This window comes from Tamandua tetradactyla, chromosome 1 (genome assembly GCF_023851605.1).
Source record: "Tamandua tetradactyla isolate mTamTet1 chromosome 1, mTamTet1.pri, whole genome shotgun sequence".
In the NCBI taxonomy this organism is placed as follows: domain Eukaryota; kingdom Metazoa; phylum Chordata; class Mammalia; order Pilosa; family Myrmecophagidae; genus Tamandua; species Tamandua tetradactyla.
The window spans coordinates 209,234,949-209,247,405 of NC_135327.1; the positions used below are offsets into that span (position 1 = coordinate 209,234,949).

At 36.7% G+C, this 12,457-nt stretch overlaps 1 protein-coding gene and 1 pseudogene across 21 annotated transcripts in view; one reads left to right on the forward strand and one right to left on the reverse strand.

Moving 5' to 3' along the window:
- LOC143675886 (GTP-binding protein 4-like) overlaps positions 1-12,457 on the forward strand; it is an 88,276-nt gene that overhangs the window by 20,984 nt on the left and 54,835 nt on the right. For 10 of the 21 annotated variants that reach the window (XM_077151817.1, XM_077151825.1, XM_077151816.1 and 7 more), the window contains 2 exons: positions 5,325-5,434; positions 8,410-8,487. The gene's annotated coding sequence lies outside the window, so the exon portion shown is untranslated. The other 11 variants (XM_077151856.1, XM_077151850.1, XM_077151847.1 and 8 more) reach the window with 6 other exon arrangements.
- Positions 4,007-4,990, reverse strand: LOC143675798 (E3 ubiquitin-protein ligase RING2 pseudogene; annotated as a pseudogene).

Consider the following 12,457-nt stretch of genomic DNA (forward strand, 5'->3'; position numbering starts at 1 on the left):
GAAAAATAAATTTCTTGCCCCTTGTATAAGTATCATATGCTACATTAGCTTTTATCCTCTGTGAAATTCCTGTAATTATATTCTGCAAAGGATTACACAATCAGTGAATTCACTAATGAGTTAAAGAGTTTACATCCCCCTGACAGATAAACATACATTCTCTAAGTTAAAAGCTTATATTCACAAATAACTTTTTGCTTAAAGACAAAATTTCAATTAATGATCACAGTGGGAATTTAGTTATTTAATACAACCACTAATCTAATGTTGCCGATAAAATCTAAGCAGTTATATCACAAAACCAGGGCTATATTCAGTGGACGTGTACGTGAATTCCCGACCCCCCCCCCCCCCCCGCAAAAGGGGTCGGGGCGCCTTACCCGCAGCCGGAGACCCGAGGCCAGGGCGCAGTTCTCCCGCAGAGGGCGGGGAGTAGAACTCCGGGCGCTGAGGGGTCGAGCTCGAGAGGGTAGACGGAAGAGCGCGTACAGGGGACCACTGCGGGTCTAAAGTACTGGACAGCCGAGTCAATTAGGCTAGAAGCAGGGCAGCTTTATTGATGATGATGCTTCTGCAAGGGCTGCTAGTTGCTGAAGACCCCGAGGCAAGGATGGCCTCGGAATATATACACGCACTCAGGGGGCGGGGAATACAGGGCGTGGAGGAGGGGTTAGGGACCAATCACTCGACAGTAGGTGGGGGGAGAAGAGCAATGATTGCAGTTACCAGGAAGAGACTGATTTTTAAAGGCCTAGAAGAAGCGGATGTAACAAGATGGAGAGGATATCCAAAAATAAAACTACAAGGTCGAAGATGAAAATATCCCACAGACGTGCATTAATAATCTATACAACTTGACATTATACCAAAAAAGGAATTGGATACAAAATTTCCCTTAATTTTTGGTGGTTTTCAAATACCATGGCACAGATTACCAAAAAAACTGTAAAAACAGATTTTCAATATTTTCACTAAAAAATTGAATAAGGCGTTGAAATTCTCATACTGGGCTGAAGATTGAAAACCTCAAACTGGCCCCAATCTATCAAAATTGACAGATAAATATTTACAGTGACTTGATAGGCTTTAATTACCATGAGACTGGAGGACAGTCCCTCTTGTCAAAAACCCTTTGGGGTTAATTTTCAATGCAAACATATCTTTGTAAATACTGTGGTAATATAAACTTGAACATATCATTAAAATCAGGGCAGAGATGAAAAATAATACCCAAGTCAATCTTATCTGGCCTGTCAGCATAAAGCCCTTTGACTCCCAAACACCCAAAACTGTAACCCTGTCCTCCATATAAAACTAAATTAATAGTGGATAATTGGAGCTGAAGGGATACAGACTGTGCAACAGAACTGGATACAAAAACTCAGAAATGGACAGCACAGTACTATCTAACTGTAATGTAATTATGTTAAAACACTGAATGAAGCTGCATGTGAGAATGATAGAGGGAGGAGGGCTGGGGACATAAATGAAATCAGAAAGAAAGATAGATGTTAAAGATCGAGATGGTATAATCTAGGAATGCCTACAGTGTATAATAATAGTGAAATGTACAATGTAAAAATTTTAAAAATGTTTTTGCATGAGGAAGAACAAAGGAATGTCATTATTGCAGGGTGCTGAAAATAGGTGATAATTAATACTTTAAAATGTCACCTTATGTGTGAGACTAAAGCAAAAAATGTTTATTTGTTACAAAATTTATATTTTGACTAGAGCATTTCCTAATATAACTCATGTAGATAGTTTGATTGAATGTCATAAGTACTTGGAATCTCAGGTAGCACATGAGATTTTGTTGGTTTGTCCAGAGTGATGCCCCAATGAATCCCAGAATGATTTGATCAGTGACTGGAAAAGTACTTGCAAGCTCCCTTCGGGAAATGGTGAGAGTGGGGAGAAATTCAACTTCCCCAAGTTGAATTTTTGATATTCTCACAAGCAGTGTGGACAACCAAAGCTATAGGCTGAGCCCCCAGTCTTGGGGTTTGTTCACATGAAACTTAACCCCACAAAGGATAGGTAAAGTCTACTTAAAATTTAGGCCTAAGAGTCACCCCCAAGAGAGCCTCTTTTGTTGCTTAGATGTGGCCTCTCTCTCCAGCCAACATGATGAGCAGTCTCACCACCCTCCCCCTCTCTGCATGGGACATGACTCCCAGGGGTGTGGACCTTCCTGGCAACGTGGGACAAAGATCCTGAAATGAGCTGAGACTCAGCATCAAAGGACTGAGAAAAACCCTAGAATGAGCTGAGAATTAACATCAAGGATTGAGAGAAACTTCTCCACCAAAAGGGGGAAGAGTAAAATGAGACAGAGTGTCAATGGCTGAGAGATTCCGAACAGTTGAGAGGTTATCCTGGAGGTTATTCTTATGCATTAAGTAGATATCACCTTGTTGTTCATGATGTAGTGGAGAAGCTGGAGGGAATTGCCTGAAAATGTAGCGCTGTGTACCAGTAGCCATGTTTCCTGATGATGATTGAACAATGATATAGCTTTCACAATGAGACTGTGTGAATGTGAAAACCTTATGTCTGATGCTCCTTTTAGCTACTATGGCAACAGAAGAGTAGAACATATGGAATAAAAATCAATAATAGGGGGAACAAATGTTAAAATAAATTCAGTTTGAAATGCTAGTCGTAAATGAAAGGGAGGGGTGTAAGAGGTATTGTATGTATAGTCTTTTTTTTCTCTATTATCATTTTATTTCTTTTTCTGTTGTCTTTTTATTTCTTTTTCTAAATTGATGCAAATGTACTAAGAAATAATGAATATGCAACTATGTGATGATATTAAGAATTACTGATTGTATATATAGAATGGAATGATATCTTAATGTTTTGTTTGTTAATTTTTTTAATTAATAAAAAAAGTTTAAAAAAAATCTAAATTAAGAAGAATTGAATGACTTTACCCTACTGTTGGGTGTTCTTCTACAGATTATTTTTCACTGTGTAATGAGGCAAGGGTCAAGCTCTGTTAACCTCCTTCTCTAGAGAATAATTAGCAGAGCATCAAATTTATAAATTGATCTGGCAATCCAAAATGCCGAACACCCTTTTCAAACAGGACAGACCTTTTTTGACCATTGTTACTTCTATATGCCATGTTATTCTTGAAACTTAGATGGGTACCAATAAGCTAGGGAAGCTGTGAATATATCTTGTACTTTTCATCAAGATTAAAGTGCAAATCTCCTTATCTCTGGTATTTTAAGAGGCAAAAACATGAAACATATAATTAAGGAACTGAAGTGACTATAGAATACAAAAAAAAAAAGACCTCTTGAATATATACTTGAAGACCACAGTAAAACAATTTGATTTTTCTTCCGTGAAATATGTAAATAAATGTTTGGATGCTCTTTCCCAGGATCAGAAATTCGAAAATTATTATGAGAAGAATGGGGAAAAAATAACGTTTCATAACAATGGACATAAGTTCACAAGAACCTCTTTTTAAAATGAGATATGGAAGAAAATACCATGAAATTAATAATCCTATGAGAATTGTTCTTAAGCACAGGAAATTTGAGCCTTGGTCTTTAGTTAATATATAGAAAACTATAAATATACAGGACTCTGGAGGGAAAAAAGTCACAATACATATTATTTAACATTCCATAGGCCTGAAAAACTTTTAAGGGCAGAGGGAGAAGGATGGCCAACTGAATTTTCATCTAAGACTCAACTGAAAAACTTCCTGGGTCAGAAAAAGGTTCTAAACAGAACCACACTCTGAAAATACATAAGTTAGGTTTTTTTAAAGGAAAGAGAAAGTACAGAATAATTGCAGTCTCTTCCAAAAAGAAAATCTTAAATTAAGAGGAAGAGATTCTAATAGGATAAACAAGCCTGGCTCAGAAAGAAAACTGAATAACATATCCAAAATTCTGTCCGTAAAAGTAATGATGGTCCATCTTTAATATTAAGGAAATAGGGTATAAAAAAGTTCATTCTAAGAATTGGTTTTAAGAAACGCTTATTTGTGCTCCTTTGTGGGTGCATAATAAAATTCCATGGGTTTGTTCACTTTCCAGTATTTCTCACTGAGCAATTCCAAAGAAAAAGTCATTTAATACAGTGAACTGGCCATTGGCTATTGCTATGTAAATAGTATACTGCTTCTCACTGACGGTATCAAGATTCCTCTGATTTGATTCTCCTTTGTCCAAAGTTCTTCTAAAGTTAACCTCACAGCCAGATATTTGGCTAAGTGATCAACGTTGACATTGCCTGAGTCTTTATGTACCTTGTATACTGTCATCTTTTTCCATAAGTGTGGGTTGAGGCCTGAATACTAATTCAGTTTCACTAATTCAATTTCACTGTCCATTACGAGATCAGTTGACACTGTTGCATTGTTATTTTCAAGTTCAAGCCCAGAATCATCAGATGTTTTGGTCTGTTTGTTACTAGGTCCTACTTCCTGATTGCTGTGTGTGGATACACTACTGCAGTGAGAACTACCATTTCGATCTGTTGTTTCTTGCCTCGCTGTAGTCTGTTCATGGCCTGTATCTTCAGTCCTAACTCAGTGCTGTGATTGAGTGCTTGTTGGTTATTGTGCTTGTTGATCCTGGCTAATACTCTTTCTTGATAAGCTTCATATTCATCACATGTTGGATAAATTTTGCTGATGAATGCATCCAAGTTTGGTTCTGGCCTTAGTGTTCTTTTTGAAACCAAGTTTTTCTGACAGACAGGACATGCTTTGTTGCCACTTCTGAGGGCTGTGATAATGCAATCTGCACAAAAACGATGTAAACACTCCTTTGAGGTCTTGGTGTTCTTCAGCATATCCAAACAATTTGGGTACATTAATTCAGTTTATAGACTTGGGGATTAAACCACAATTTCCAGGCCATCTGTTACTGCCTTCTGAGGTGTTCACTGTAATTCATAAACTGAGTTCCCATGTTTTGCTTCATGGCTGAGTGCCGTTTGTCTGCACAGCCTGAGACATTGTGGCTCCTGCCCCAGCCCAGGCTCCACTGGCCCACTGGCCGTGGCTGAAGTGAGATTCTAGTACAAGCTGCTGCACCTGTGCTGTACAGTGTTTACGTTAGCTTTTGATAGACCCTTGGGGTGGTGACCTGAGAATTTAGTTACCATATGTTGTAACTAAGGGAAAATGCATACTGAGTTGCAAAAGCGCAGACCCACAAACAAGCCTTTGGAACATAATCTGTTGGTTAGTAGGGGATTCTGTGTGTTTATTGCTTTCTCTGTAAGGTTTGGCTGGAGGCTATTATACTATGTCTTTTTGACTTTGTATCTTGTTTTAAATATTCTATTAGGCTTGTGATAGGCTTTTGGCTCATTGAGTTGGAACCAGAATGAAAGGAAATAAAGTGAATGAAGTGCTGAACAGATTGCATTTAGCCCTACCAAACAAAAAGATGGTAAGGTAAGATTACCTTTTTAGAGAACCTTTGAAGTAATTATATGTTTCTGATAAGGTCAATAGAGGGCGGTGCACTGGTGGCTCAGTGGCAGAATTCTCAGTGGCTGTGCTGGAGATCTGGGTTCGATTCCCCCAGCCTGCCCATGCCAAAAAATAGTAGATACTGTCCTCATACCTTTTTCTAAGAATTTTAGGTCAAAAAAAGAATTTCATAAGTAGTCTTCGGTTTCTGTTTCATAATAAAAATAATGCATATATATGATAAAGAATTGAAAACTAAAAGTCAAGTAAGTAAAAACCTGCTTCTCATTCTCCCTGGGGCCATTACTGTTAACTTTATTTTGTTTATCCTTCCAAAAATTTTCTTGGTGTATAATAAGCTTATTTAAAAAAGTATTTTAAACACAAACAGGTATGTGTTCCATTCTCTTACACTTTGCATTTTAGCTTTAAGAATTTGTCATGTACGTATTTCCATATTAGCACATGAAACTCTGACTCCATTTCCACTTGTATATTTAGGTATTACCATTATGTACTGCTAGATAGATTATTTCTCATTTCTTCTTATTACAGGTAGGGCTAGAATACACGTCTTTATTCATATGTCTTTGTGTTTTATTGCAAATATATATGTAGAGTAATTTTCAAGGATTGGTATAGATGAGTGATGAGATAGTTATTGTCCTCCAAAAGTGCCTTTCTAATTTAATTACTCCACTGACAGTTTGAGAATGTATGTTTCCCTACATCTTCTACAATGTCATGTATTAACTTGAGCCTATCTGTTATTGCTGTGATGTTTTTTGTTTTGCTTTTTTTCTTTTGTTTTTGATTTATTTTGTCTCATCAAATGTCCCACCTGTTCATTCACATCGCTGTATGCCTCATGACTTTGTTCCTTTTTATAGCAGCACAATCTTCGTTCTTAAGTATACACCATTGTTCACCAATCTACTTCTCCATCAGTGCATCCTTCAGTCGCCTGCATTCATTGGGCATCATGGAGAGGGCCCAAAGTCCACAGTCCATCAGCGTTCTCAATTTTATATAATTTTATTGTCCCCAAGAGAAAGAAAACCAATAAACACACCCTTGCCAAGTAGGAAGTCTAAACCTCCTCTTTACTCTTGTCCCTCACCCAATTATTTACCTCTGCTGTTGCTGTGGTTTGCTTTTGAACATAGGCTCATAGTGTGCATAGCTGTTTTCCCCTTGTACCCTGGACTTAAACACTTTCTGTACAAGAATCATATCTTTGAAGTAGTTCTTACAAGAAGTAATTCATATTTCTACCGTTAATCAGTGGGACATATAGGCTATACAGCCCCTTTAAATCTTGTTCATCTTCAATATAGTAGTATTACTTATAGACCCACTAGAGAACCACCTTCACTCCTATCTCTTCCCTTGGAGTTCTACTTCATTAGCTAATGTTTCACCCATCTCTAGCTTCTATGTATCTCTAAGTCCCTGAAATATAAGCCTCTGATTAAAAGTGGAATCATACAGTATCTATCCTTTTGTGTCTGGCTAATTTCACTCAGCATTATGTCCTCAAGTCTCATCCATCTTGTCATGTGCTTCAGGATGCCATTTTGTCTTATTGCTGCATAATAATCCATTGTATGTATATTCCACATTTTGTTGGTCTACTTGTCTGTTGATGGGCATTTGGTTTGTTTCTGTCTTTTGGCAATTGTGAATAATGCTGCTATGAACATCCGTGTGCAAATGTCTGTGTCGTTGCTTTCAGCTGTTTTGGATATATACCAAATAGTGCTATTGCTGTGTCATAAACATTCTTCCATAGTGGCTGCACCATTATACATTCCCACAAGCAGTGTGTAAGTGTCCCAGTTTCTCCATATCCTCTCCAACATTTATAGTTACCTGTTTGTTTAATAGCAGCCATTCTTAAAGGTGTGAGATGGTATCTCATTATAGTCTTCATCTGCATTTCCCTTATAGCAGATGAAAATGAGCATCTCTTCATGTGCTTTTTTTAAAAATTTTTTATTAACTTTTAAATTAAAAAAATGACAAGAAAGAAACACAAACATTCTTAACATACGATCATTCCGTTCTACATATATAATTAGTAATTCACAGTATCATCACATAGTTGCATATTCATCATCATGATCTTCATGTGCTTTTGAGCCATTGTATTTGCTCTTCAGAAAATGCATATTCGTATCTTTACCCCTATTGCTATGATGTTTTGCCAACTCTTTATTGTTATAATTCTTTAATGATTTGTACAGTTGAGCATTTTGTATGTGTTTATAGACCTTTTATTTCTTTAGGTTGTTTAACTTTTACTTGCTCATTTGTAGTTTGTCTATTAAATACATCAGATCCATATCATACGTACCATGCTTTTTTTCTCTTGTCTCTTGCCTTTTGATTTTTGGTATCTTTTTGTTACCACAAAGAGATTAACATTTGTAGACTATTAACATATATTAATATTTCCTTTATGGCTGTTGGATTTTTTTTATCATATATATTCCAAGAATATAAAAATCTTTTCTCTGCCTTGAATTTGTTATCAGGAGACAGGTAGAAGTGGTTAATCAGCTCTATTTTCAGATGGCTAGCCATTTATGTCAGAACGAATTATTGAATAATTGATCTTCCCATTGAATTCTAATAGGTGAATTTGTATCCAAATTTCTCTCTTCCATTGATCTGATGTTGTTTTTTCTGTATTGCTTTTCTTGTTCAAAATATTTCTGGATCATCTTGATTTTTCTAAATAAACTTAAATCTGTTTGTGAAGTCTTTCTCACCTCCTTGCCCAAATTGCCCTGCAACCCGTTCCTCTCCTCACAAAATAATATGTTGGTATTTTAATTGTTCTGGTAAATTTGTTACTCTGGAAAAAGGAGAACTTGCTTCTTCTATTTTTTAATGTTATTTTTTCTCATTGAACAAGGTGTTTCAAATAAATATTTCCAATAATATATTCTCAGGAAACACCACCTTTCGTCCTAAAAGGAGTAGTGGCCCGTAAGAAGAAAATGGAAACTGAGGAGCCCAAAAAGAGACGGGTAGGTTATAAACTCTCAGCTTTATTCATTTATGTAGAGGGAGGTACCACTGTGTAGCTATTAAGTGCCACTGGTAATGGAGAATTAGAACCATTAAACACACATTGAAGACTTCGTAGATGCCTAACCGTGTTAGGTCTTGGGAACGTAGTATTAAAAGCCTAACAAGTCCCTGTTCTTGTGGAACTTACATTTTAGTTGATGGGAGACGGCAGTGGACAAAATTATGTGAGTAAAATACATAGCATGTCAGATGGAAAAAACAAAGCAACAGCTTTATTACCCGAAATAGGAATTGAACCCACCAAAAGTTGGAAAGGATTGGATTAGAGGAGAAAAGATTATTTCATAGTGACAAGAAGAGTGCATAGCATTTCTGAATCTGTAAGACATAATAAAGCCGATTATAATTTTGTCTTTCATTGCAGGAATGAGGTATTGAGCTGGAAATGGGAGATGATTATATTTTAGATCTTTAGAGTAAATGCTATACAAAGCAGATTGCTTTATATACAAGGCGATTGCCTATAAAGTATTTCAAAAAGTATTTAATAAAAGTGTTCCAGCATATTCATTAATTTTTAATTTATTAAAGTGTAAAGTTCATACTGAGGGCTTTCTGAGATTTCTTTCCAGATAGTTTTCTGATGAGGGGATAAGTATTGTAGCTTTCACAGCATAGAAAGGTTGAAACAAGTTGAAATTGTTAATCTGTCCTTGAAGCCTTTTGCTTTCCTTTAGGTATATCTTGTTTTTGCTTTTTATTTATTACTGTTTTTACTATTTGGGCCACTTGAGGTTCTGTTATACCTTAGAAAATGTTTGGAGTAATTCTTTTATTAAGCATATTTTTACCTTATGTAGTGTTGAACACAAACGTGTTCTTTTTACAGATCAGTATGATTTAGCCTTACTTATATAGCTCACTTTGGGCACATAATAGTTGGAGATATTATTAACTATTATAAGGTTAACTTTTCTTTATTCAGTCTTTAGAGTACTGAAATTTAATGGATTCATCTGAAAAATATGATAAGATACCAGAGATCTGGTAGGGCCATAATAAGCTGATTATATTGATCCTGGTATCATGAAGGTCAGTGTCACCTTATATCATGTGATTTCCCTCCCCCCCTTTTTTTTTCTTTTTTTCCCCCCATTTTAATATGACAACTTAAAAGATAAAAGCACAGCTTTGGCACCCCCGTATCTGTTCCCTTTATTTTGCTACACCTACCCCGAAACCTCCCAGTCCTTGATCACTCTGCCCCCACTCCTCTGAGCATTACTGGAGAAAATCAGGTAACACTTCAGACCAAGGATATTACAAAGGAGTTTTTCACTCTGTGCTGGACTTTTGCCTTGCTTGCTCTGATTCTTTGATTTGTGGGTATTGCAGACTTTTTTACTTCTTCTCAGACCTCCTACCCATAGCACTCAGCAGGTGATCTCATCTTACAAAAAAATTGATCCCATGAATGTGAATAATCCTCCTATTTTTCTGCGTATTTCCACAGTGATCCTTCTAATCTGATGCAGAGGTTTACTCTCTCTGCGGGGCTCATTCCTCTGCTTGTTTATCACAGTATTGGTTCTTGTCTTTAGAATTTCTTCCACCAGTGATATGTCTCTTGTTTGAACCCTTCCTCCTTCTCTTGTTTTACCTTAGTCCGTAAATGTCCACAGGTTTCTCCCATCTTATTAAGAAAGCAAAACCTGTCCTTAACCTTCCTTCTTTAATTTCTATCCTGTCTTTCTGTCCTCAGTCAAGCTTTTTAAAAAACCTCCTAATTCCTTATTTTCCACTCCTTAATTTATATTTTCAGCCTCATTGTCTCTACAGGATTATTTTAGTTTCTTAGCGTCTAAGACAAATACCATTCAGTTAGTTGGCTTAAACAACGGGAATTTATTGGCTTATGATTTTCAGGCTAGGAGAAGTCCAAAATTAGTGTCATCAAAGCAATGCTTTCTCACATAAGATGGGTATGCTGGGGTGGCTACCACTCCTTGGTCCTTCCTTGGCTTTTCTGTCACATGGCACTGTACATCTGACCTCTCCTGGCCCCTCCCTTCTCTTCCAGGTTCCAGTTTCCATTGACTTTCAGCTTCTGGCTGCTCCCTGTGGGGTGTGTGTGTGTGTGCTTGTTCTCTCTCTGTCTCACTCTTTGTCCATCTCTCTGTTTTTCCCTATAAGGCCTTCAGTAATAGGATTAAGACCCATCCTGATAAACCTAAGGCTCTATCTGAGATTCTACAAAGATTCCATGCACTGTAATAACTTTCCAGAAACCTACAACCTCCAGATAGATTCCTAGGCCAGATAAGTCCTGAAACAGAGGGGCCAGCCTCTCTGGAATATCAACTAGTTCTATCCCCCTAGCCGATATTATCAATAGCCCTTTCCAACATGAAAAAGTTAAAAGGGGCATTTTCCGTATCTCCCTAAAGATTGGGAGAAAGATCAAAGGAGAAGGTGGAGTTATAACAGAGAAAATAAGATTTAACGATTGAATATGACTGCTGAATCATACTGATATTTCTTTTAGTCTCCAGTATTTTGGAGCATCTAGAAGGAAAAACTTAAAATGGTGGAAGTATAACCCATACCAAACTCTAAAGTATGTTCTAAAACTAATTGTGCAGTATGCTCTGAGCTTTTTTTATTTTTTGCGTGTATATTATTTACACAATAAAAAAAAAATTTTTAAAGACCCATCTTGATTAGTGGAAGTAAATCATCAGTAGGTAAATAGGTTTACAAGGGTGTATGTGTACAGACTCACTGCCCTCCCCCTCTCTATGTGTGACATGACTACCAGGGGTGTGGACCTTCCTGGCTATATGGGACAGAAATCCAAGACTAAGCTGATTCTCAGCATCAAAGGATTGAGAAAAACTCCTGAATGAGCTGAGACCCAGCATCAAGGGATTCAGAAAAACTTCTGACCAAAAGGGGGAAGAGTGAAATGAGACAAACTGTCAATCGCTGTGAGATTACAAACAGAATCGAGAGGTTATCCTGGAGGTTATTCTTACACATTAAGGAGATATCACCTTGTTATCCAAGATGTAATGGAGAGGCTGGAGGGAACTGCCTGAAAATGTAAAGCTGTGTTCCATAGCCATGTTTCTTGATGATGATTGTATAATGATACAGCTTTCACAGTGTGACTGTGTGATTGTGAAAACCTTGTGTCTGATGCTCCTTTTATCTATCTTGTCAACAAATGAGTAGAACATATGGAATAAAAATAAATAATAGGGGGAACAAAGGTTAAAATAAATTCAGTTTGAAATGCTAGTGATCAATGAAAGGAAGAGGTAAGGTGTATGGTATGTAAAATTCTTTTTTTCTTTTCCTGTTTTTGTTTTATTTTTCTGTTGTCTTTTTATTTCCTTTTCTGAATTGATGCAAATGTTCTAAGAAATGATCGTGATGATGAATATTTAACTTTGTGATGCTGTTGTGAATTACTGATTATATATGTAGAACGGAATGAGCATATATTAAGGATATTTGCATTTCTTTCTTGCAATTTTTTTAATTAATAAAAAATTATTTTAAAAAATCAATATCTGTGTGAGACCAAGGAAGAGATGTTTATTTGGTGCAAAAGTTGTATTTTGGGTAGTGCATTATCTAATTTAATTTGTATGATCAGTTTATTCAAACACCATAATTGCATGGACTCCTGAATAGGGCAGGAGATCTTGTGGTTTTGTACAGGTTAGCATGATGCCCTGATATACCCCAGAGTAATTTGGGCAGAAAATTAAAAAGTGTTTGCAAAGTCTCCTTAGGGGTCCACGGAGAACAGAGGAAATACTCAGCTTCTACAACTGGGGAATTCCTGATGGTATCGCAAGCAGTGGGGACAACCAATTCAATAGGCTGAGCCCTTGATATTGGGCTCATCCCTATGAAACTTATTCCTGCAAAGGAGAAGTTAAGCCTACTTAAAATTTG